An 8,657-nucleotide genomic window follows, 5' to 3' on the forward strand; every position below is an offset into this window, starting at 1 on the left:
CCGCTATTGTACCGCCCCCTGGCGGCGGGCGGAGAGCGCAGCGCCCCTGTGCGCCCCCCCCTTCTGCACCCCGCGCTCCGCCCAGTGCGCACCAGTACGGCACTGGGGAGGGAGCCCCATACCCTACTCCTGCCCATCGTCGGGCGCTGCGGGCTGGGGGAAGGTGCTCTGATCCTGCAAAGGAGAGACTGGAGGAACTGTTCGGATTCCTGCCCTCCCCCCAGCCGCACCTGCAGCTCTCATGAAGGCGGCAGCCCCGCAGCTGAGCCCCCTTTTACCTGCCTGGTGCAGCGGGGCCGGACCCTGCCTGCACCTCAGACCCCCCGCACCCCAGTCTCCACGCACTTCAGACCCCCCGCACCCCAGTCTCCACGCACCTCAGACTTCATAGCATGTTGTTTGGGCAGGCAGGACACGGGCAGGATGCAGCAGAGTGGGGTACGGAGATGAGTTCTGCCAGGGCAGACAGATGACAGCTAACTGCACACCCGATTTTTCATCGCGGGTGTGAAGTTTGGGCTCCCAGCTTCCTCGATCCCAAAGAAACCTGAACGCCTTTTGGTTTTCACAACACACATCCAGCGTAATCGGCGCTCTGAGCTTAGTTTCCCTCCTCACGCCTGGAATCCAGTCCCTGATGTGCCTTGGGGGTCCTGCGATGGGGCGAGACCGTGATGCTGGTGGCATCTAGGGTCCCCTGCAATCGAGATAACCCCAGAATTTTGAGTCCTGTGCTGTGGTGGTGGATCACAGACCTGCTCTGGGGGAGTTGCCAGCTGAGCTGAGTGAGACGCCAGTCATTCATCTCACGATCTGCGTGTGATTTTAGACTGGATATTAGGAAAAATTTCTTTCCTGAAAGAGTGGTCAGGCATTGGACCAGGCTGCCCAGGGCAGAGGTGGAGTCCCCATCCCTGGAGGTGTTCAAAAAATGTGTAGATGTGGCACTTCAGGACATGGTTTAGCAGACATGGTGATGTTGGGGTGATGGTTGGACTTGATGATCTTAGAGGTCTTTTCCAACCTTAATGATTCTATGATTCTGTGATGATGTTCGGCAGCCATCTGTAATGACCCCTGAAATAACCCTGTTAAAGAAGGTGCCTGGAACCATGGAAATGGACACAAACAACAATAAACACAAAGTAAACTTTATTTCAGCAGGATGGTTTTAACACCAAACACTATCAGATGCTCCATACAGCTCACATGAAGACAGCCACTTCAAATCCCTGTGGCAACAGCAATACCAAACCCCACGTTTGTTCTGCCCTCAGAATCTGAATGAGTGTTAAGGGCCTGTTTTTCAGGTTTAAGAGTCTGTGTCGCTGCTGAGGAGGGAAGAAATAATTACTATAGATGAATTGTGAGGTTTTTGGAAAGCAGTTGAGGAGATATGTCCCTGCAATAGGATGAGCTGCCACTGACCCTTATTTAGTTGGAGCTATGCTGGAGTTTGAAGCAGATTTAGGAGTTCGATCGGCAGAGGGCAGGACTGTATGCCCATCACTGTATTTTCTCTGTATGTTGTATCACAGTTCTCTATACTGTATTTCTAACTCCTTAAGAAATCTGTGGTACGTTATTGAAAGAGTAATCTGGCAGCTTGTCTCCTTGGTCATTCAGCATTTCCAATTACTTACCAAGCACACCTTATTTTTTGGGGAAAAAAACCCGGAAAAAATAATATGAGACCCTTCTGAGTTTGACAACACAGCTGTAGTGAAAAAGTTAGGAAGAAAGAAAACTTGTCATTTCACATCAAGTGTATTTCAGACATCTCCATCTATTATTCAGGCATGATTGTTACCACTTCACTGTGCCGTCGCGCTCACTAATACTGAAGTTACCAGATAATCAAAGTATTGCAAATTATTTGGATATTAGAAGTATTTATAGCATTACGTCATTTGGGCCTGAAGTAGGCTGATTTGATTGATTTCTCTGATCATCTAGCTGCAGAAATCATGTTTGTTTTCCAAAACAATCCCTAAAATTCTGTTTCTGTCCGAGCCTGGATTTTACCCAACGGCACCTATTTCCCATCCTTTCCAGGGAGCTCACCCCAAAGTCTTGCACTAATTATTTGGAGTCTTCTTCTCGACAGCGGCAAGAACGGATTTTCTTTTTTGCTTGTAATGGGAATGTGCATCTGCAGCTCTTACCAAGCATGTCAAACTGGATCAACTGAGATTTCTAAGAATTAAAGCCACTCGCACCACGATAAAGCAGTGCAAATAAAACATGCAGCACTGTCTGTGAAGCAAAGAACAACCTCCAACCTGAAAGCAGACAGCATTGTCACTTCAACCTCAAGATACTACAAGCACTATCTCTATATTAATCAGAAAACCCTTATCTCCAGCATTGCCTTCAACTGTGCTAATATGCAGTTTATTTCCCCATGGTTAGCTGAAAAAATGGTGCTAGTAACTAAAACTACTACTTAAAAAACATCTGACTTCAAGTTCTGGACTATACTAGACTCTTCCCCTCCTAGTGAGGCTACAGACTGCCTCCTAAGGCAATCTGTCTAGGCAGTGCATTTACAGATGGGTCTATTTTCATAGTAACTGCAAAAGCTTCTTAAATGTAGGAAGAAATTTCCTTGACTTTATTTACAGCGGATGTCCCAAGTACCTTCCTTTGGCTCCTAGCCCCAGCAATGCCTGCATTTTTAAAGTAAGGGATTGATATGATTCCCATTTCTGTAACTTTGTGGAAGAAAAAATATCAGCAGGACACTTGAATACTAATTTTACAGTGATAGAACCCTCTGAGAAAAGAACTGGTATCCTATGTTAAAGGAAGGAATCAAATAGTTAATTGCATCAAAAGGTACTGAGAGAAATCACCGTGGATTGAAATGCTGGAGAGCAATATCACAGCACGACAGTCATTGGGAAAACCTAAAAAGAGATTAATCTCCATCATCTTTGAGAGGTCGTGGAGGACAGGAGAGGTGCCCGAGGACTGGAGAAAGGCCAATGTCACTCCAATCTTCAAAAAGGGCAAGTAGGAGGACCCAGGGAACTACAGGCCGGTCAGCCTCACCTCCATCCCGGGAAAGGTGATGGAGCAGCTTATCCTGGAGGCCATCATCAAGCAAGTGGAAGAAAAGAAGGTTATCAGGAGTAGTCAGCATGGATTCACCAAGGGGAAATCATGCCTGACCAATCTGATAGCTTTCTACGATGACATGACTGGCTGGGTAGATGAAGGGAGAGCCGTGGATGTTGTCTACCTCGACTTCAGCAAGGCTTTCGACACAGTCTCCCATGATATCCTCTAGGGAAGCTGAGAAAGTGTGGACTGGATGAGTGGTCGGTGAAGTGGATAGAGAACTGGCTGAATGGCAGAACTCAGAGGGTTGTCATCAGCGGCGCTGTCTAGTTGGAGGCTGGTAACAAGTGGTGTCCCTCAGGGGTCAGTACTGGGCCCAGTCTTGTTTAACTTCTTCATCAACGACCTGGATGAAGAGTTAGAATGTACCCTCAGCAAGTTTGCTGATGACACCAAACTGGGAGGTGTGGTAGATACACCAGAAGGCTGTGCTGCCATTCAGCGTGACCTGGATAGGCTGGAAAGGTGGGCAGACAGGAACCTGATGAGGTTCAACAAGGGCAAGTGCGGGGTCCTGCACCTGGGGAGGAACAACCTCATGCACCAGTACAGGCTTGGGGTGGACCTGCTGGAGAGCAGCTCTGCGGAGAGGGACCTGGGCGTCCTGGTGGACGACAGGTTAACTATGAGCCAGCAGTGTGCCCTGGCTGCCAAGAAAGCCAATGGGATCCTGGGGTGCATCAAGAAGAGTGTGGCCAGTAGGTCGAGGGAGGTTCTCCTTCCCCTCTACACTGCCCTGGTGAGGCCTCATCTGGAGTACTGTGTCCAGTTCTGGGCTCCCCAGTTCAAGAAAGATGAAGAGCTACTGGAGAGAGTCCAGCAGAGGACTGCGAGGATGGTGAGGGGACTGGAGCATCTCCCCTACGAGGAGAGGTTGAGGGAGCTGGGCTTGTTCAGCCTGAAGAAGAGAAGGCTGCGAGGGGACCTTATAAATGCCTACAAATATCTGAAGGGTGGGTGTCAGGAGGATGGGGCCAAGCTCTTTTCAGTGGTGCCCAGTGACAGGACAAGGGGCAATGGGCACAAACTGAGGCACAGGAAGTTCCGTCTGAACATGAGGAAGAACTTCTTCCCTCTGAGGGTGACGGAGCACTGGAACAGGCTGCCCAGGGAGGTTGTGGAGTCTCCTTCTCTGGAGATATTCAAGACCCGCCTGGACAAGGTCCTGTGCAGCCTGCTGTAGGTGACCCTGCTTCGGCAGGGGGGTTGGACTAGATGACCCACAGAGGTCCCTTCCAACCCCTACTATTCTGTGATTCTGTGATTCTGTGATTAGAGTCTTCAAAGGTAGAAAACGCAATGATAATGGGAGATTTAAATTTCTCCTAGGAACAAGTCACAACAGGGAGGGCAAAGGCTAAATTATTAGACCCACAAATAACTACCTATTAAAGCAACGAATGAGATAATTCACAAGAGGAGAGGCAGCTCTTGGTGAAGTCTGGAAAGTGCATGAGGCATGGACCAGAATTTAACTGTCACAGTTTGCAGTAATAACCACAATATACACACCCGTACAGGAGCAAAGAAGCCAACAAAATCCATCTTCCTAAGTTCAGAAAGGCTGCAAGGAGGTAGAAAAATCTCACCCAGCTGCCAAGTCTAGAGGTTGCAGACAGACTGGAAACGGAGGAGATGTTTGTGGGGTCATCCCCAATGCTACATGTCTTGGAGGCAGGTAATAACTGTGGATGAAGTCTCTTTTTCGGCTATGTCTGCAAAGGTGGGGAAGCACTGGCCAGCTCCACACTCTCCAACAGACCCTCGATGATACTGAAGTCTGATCTTCCAACTGTCTTTATTTTTTTCCTTTAGGGTTTTACAACTTTCTGTGTCAGTGTTTTTCCTCTTGACTCCCACTAACAATCGCCATCTCGGCAGTCTTACCTCTGTACCTGCCTTTCTTATCTCACCTGGCTCTGCTCTGTATCTTTTCTTGCAGTTCCTTCTCCCAACTTAGCAATTTTCTCAGCAGTTTGAGATGAGTTTGACACAGCTGGGTCTCCTGAAGTCCTGGGAGAGGAGAGGAGGGGGATTATGGAGATGGGGTTACAGGCAGGACCACAAAGCTGTGAATAAACTCCTGCTTTTCACACTCTCAGAAGTGCCACGAGCCTTAGCTGGGATCCCTCATCATACTGACAAGTAACCTGGAAAAGGTGAGCTGCCAAGGTGATAAAATTCGCTGCGGATCCAAATTATTCAAAGTAATCAGCCAAAAGCTGAAACCAAAAAGTTGCAGCAGGATGGCATAACGCTGGCTGAGTGAGGAGATGGCAGATGGAACCCAGTGTTAATGAATGCAAAGCAATGCACGCAAGAGAAAATAGCACTAACAAAACACACACAGCGGCAGGCTCTAAATCAGCTGCTTCCATTAGCGAAAGAGATGCTGCATTCACTGTGGATAATTTTCTAGAAATGCCTACTCAGTGCTCTGAAGGAGGCGAGAAAGCAAACAGGCTGCTAGGAAGCATTAAAAAATAAGAAGCAGAAAACATACTCAATATAAACCCAACATTTACATGCACCTTTGAGTGCCCATCTGCACTCCTGGGCGTCTCGTCACCTCCAAGAAGCAGCAGTGCAACACAAAAAATTAAATAAATCAGATGTGTTGACTCAAAAGAGAGAGCTGAAGGTGACCTTGAAAGCATCTAGCATCCAAAATGGTACAGAAAAGGTAAATAGGGTGTTCTCACTTTTCTCCCTGATGGTGATCTGTACCAAGGTGTAAAACGAAGCAGTGCTGAAGAAAAAAAGCAGCCTTTGAACGCCTCGTTTCATATGGTTTCCTTTAAGCGCTGACAGCAGTTTTTGCTGGATTTGGATTGTTTGTAGTGCGTGTTACAGATCTCCGCCGAGGATGAGGGTTGCTAATATGGCAAAATGGCTTTAGAGGGCAGTGCGTCGCAACCTAACTGGAGGTCTTTGGGGTGGCAATCGTGGTTGCAGGAAACCTCCCCCCAAAACCGCCGAGGAGCAGGCGAGCAGAGTGGTTCCCACCCACGCAGGTGAGAAATGGTGGGGACCTCAACGTGGCAGAAAAGCAAAACAGCAGGGCTGCTCAGAGAAGTGTCGATCAGGTTAAAAAGTGGTTAAATCCCATCAGATGGTGGTTTCCAGCCAACGGTGGAGGTCCCACGCAGAGAACTGACCCCACTGCACACCACATTTTTTGTGGTGGCCCTGGCAGCACCTTCAAATCTCTCTGGACTTTTTTTTCTTTGTTATTTTTTCCTCTAGAAAATACCTGCTTGATTATCACTGCCATCTTCCCAATGACTTTCATCACTGCCTGCGTGGCAAAATGAAATATGAAGAGGACAGTGCCAGAAGAAAATTTATCCTGGCTTGGGAAGATTTGCTTTGGTTTGCTGGCTTGAAAAAAAACAGCTTGAAGGCGTAACAACCTGAAAGAATTGAAAATAGTTAGAAAGGCATTTGAAATATTCTTTCTTCTGCTAAGGGAGCAGCTGAAAATGCCTCTGTGAAAGCAATGAGGAAAAGAATTTATTTTTGCCATATATAGAATGACCCAAAACCCCAGAAAACTGTGGGGTTTCTTCACCTAGTTTTTACTTACTTCACATTTTTACCTAGTTTCATATTTTGGCTGAGTTCCATAATGAAAATGAATAAGAAGTGTCTCAGAACAGAAATACCTCACCACAGATGAAGTTTCCGACACACATATTTCAATATTTTTGATCACAACTAAAGAAAGCTCTGTTGCTATTGACGCTGCACAGTGGAGTGTTTTTGTTTGGCCAGTGATGGGGAAAAAAATGCTATAAATGAGGAAATGACCATTTTGTCCTACTGTCACTGTCTCAAGCTTGTTTGAAGAACTGAGAAAACATGTTGAAAATGTAGCAGTGAAAATATTACACATGACTAGACTCAGTACAGATGGGATGTCTGCCGTCACCGAGAGAAAAAAATGGTTGTGCTGCTCTGCTAGAGGAAGGGTTTGGATAGGAATTTATTCAGACCCCCCTGCGTTAGCCATGAAGAGGCTCTTAGTGCCAAAGATAGTGGTTTTTTACGTGCTTCAAATCTCACTGTCTGGGGGATCAATAAAATCAGTGAGATTTCAGGAGTTCTATGTTTGCTGGGAGTTGGACTCCATGACTCTTATGGGTCCTTTCCAATTTGAGATATTCTATGTTTCTATGATTTTATGGAAATGAAGAGAGAGGGGGAAAAAATAAAGAGAGTTAAACTTCCATTGCATTGGTCATCAGCTTTAACAGTAATAGCTTTGAGAAAGAATTTGGAAGCCAAGGCAAACAGCAAGGGGGGATTTGGAAGAAAAGAAAATCAGCTTTACAAGCTGGCTTACCTGCCTTCCCAACCATTACTGTGCGTGCCTGCGGTGAAAGCTTTCTCTCTAACATTTACCATCTTTCGTTTAGTTTTCCTTTCTATCAGAGACAAACCCTGGCTGAACATTTTTATTTTTTTCCCAAAATTTCAATAGCTTCCACTCCTTTTTAAAGATCAAGTGATGCTAATTACTACAGTGGAGATCCTTTGCTGTTAGGCTTCTCTCCAGTTTTCAAGACTTCATGCCAGGAAAGGCCATTGGTTAAATTCACTGAACCTTTTACCATGTGAAAGGGATGGTTTCCTTTTAGAATCATTTAGCCCCATTGATTTTCCATCCTAAAATATTGGTTCAGTCTACTACAGGTTTAATAGTGACACTAGTGCATCTCCTATGGTTTTGAGCGCTCAGCTTGAGACCATTTGAAGGATTCTGGGCGTCTGTTCTCTGCAAAGGAAAATTAGTTGAGTACTTCAAACCAGAAGGAGTCTCAGACAGCAATTTTCAACATCAGTTGAAACATTTGAATGAAAGTTCCCTCCAAATTTACAGGTCCGTTTTTTGAACTGAAATATAATTCTGGATTTGAGATTAAATTCTAAGAACTGTGGGTTGTTGCTGAGTGAGATGACATCATTCTGGAAATGCATCTGTACTGATGATTTACAGATAGGTAAGGTTACCCTTCCGTTTGCTGCAGAATTATATCAAATTCTTATGAACAACCGTTTTCAGTCCAAAACAGCTGAATCCAAGAACTTAACGTTCAAAGAGAATACTCTGAGCTCCTGTTATGGTGGCCATCATGACATTCTTGGCATAACCAGAATTAGTTGGTGTTAATAGCACATTGATGGGCACTAAAATGTTCATAGAGAGTAACAAGTTGCCCAGAGAGCTTGTGCAGTCTCCAGCCTTGGAGGTTTTCAAGACCCAACTGAATAAAGCCAAGTGGGACCTTAGGTTAAGCAGCAGGTTGGACCACTCCTTTCCAATCTGAATTATTCTGTGAGTCTGTGATTATTTCTATGGCTTTGTTACTTGTTCTGCTTCTGCAGAGAGTGGAGACGAAGGACATGACTTAGCATCCGGGCTTGCTCTAGATTACTGACCCAGTGCTCTGATCACTGGGAAGATGTGCAAAAGGAGTTCTCCTCCTCCTCCTCCATTAGTTGTTCAGCTCAGAAATGGCATGAATAGCATG

This window comes from Opisthocomus hoazin, chromosome 8 (assembly GCF_030867145.1).
Source record: "Opisthocomus hoazin isolate bOpiHoa1 chromosome 8, bOpiHoa1.hap1, whole genome shotgun sequence".
Taxonomy (NCBI): domain Eukaryota; kingdom Metazoa; phylum Chordata; class Aves; order Opisthocomiformes; family Opisthocomidae; genus Opisthocomus; species Opisthocomus hoazin.